The sequence below is a fragment of the Saccopteryx leptura genome, chromosome 3 (genome assembly GCF_036850995.1).
Source record: "Saccopteryx leptura isolate mSacLep1 chromosome 3, mSacLep1_pri_phased_curated, whole genome shotgun sequence".
NCBI classification, from domain to species: Eukaryota; Metazoa; Chordata; class Mammalia; order Chiroptera; family Emballonuridae; genus Saccopteryx; species Saccopteryx leptura.
In genome coordinates this window covers 259,206,467-259,207,220 of record NC_089505.1, presented here as the reverse complement: position 1 = coordinate 259,207,220, position 754 = coordinate 259,206,467, and the positions used below count along the sequence as shown (strand labels likewise).

The 754-nt window shown below is 49.7% G+C and overlaps 1 non-coding gene across 1 annotated transcript; it reads right to left on the bottom strand.

Moving 5' to 3' along the window:
* Positions 1-275: 275 nt before the first annotated feature.
* Positions 276-351, bottom strand: TRNAT-CGU (transfer RNA threonine (anticodon CGU)). Its single transcript has one exon. It is a non-coding gene; the product is annotated as a tRNA-Thr (tRNA).
* Positions 352-754: the final 403 nt, after the last annotated feature.

The window sequence follows — 754 nt, the reverse complement described above, 5'->3', positions numbered from 1 at the left end:
TGAAGTTGGAAATGGGAAGGCAGGCAGACAGACTCCTGCATGCGCCCAACCGGGATCCACCTGGCATGCCCACCAGGGGGCGATGCTCTGCCCATCTGGGGCGCCACTCTGCCGCAATCAGAGCCACTCTAGTGCCTGAGGCAGAGGCCACAGAGTCATCCTCAGCACCTGGGCAAACTTGGCTCCAATGGAGCCTTGGCTGCAGGAGGGGAAGAGAGAGACAGAGAGAAAGGAGAGGGGGAGGGGTGGAGAAGCAGATGGGCGCTTCTCCTGTGTGCCCTGGCTGGGAATCGAACCCAGGACTCCTGCACACGAGGCCGATGCTCTACCACTGAGCCAACTGGCCAGGGCCTGGAGATCTTTTTTAAAAGTTTTCTCTTACAACAAAGTTACTGATGAAGAAATGGTTTCATATAATGGTCATGTTGTGATATTGAAGGAGGCCAACACCGAGACCAGCATAGCAGAAAAATAGAAGGAACCAAATTCTCGGTGTCTATTTGGAGCCTCTGATCCTGTCCGGCTAGAGTCTTCAACTTCCTTCTTCTAGACTTGTGAGTTTGTTATATGTAGCTGAAAATGCCATAAGCGACACAGACAAGTTTAGCATTGTAATCTAAGAAGGGAAGGGCCTTTTGCTTAATACGTGCCACATGGTACGTCAAAGGTAAGGATAAAAGTGCTTCACATATACTTGGAATTAGAGGCAGCAGCCAAAATGACTACTTGAGAAAATTCAGATTCTCCATTTGTT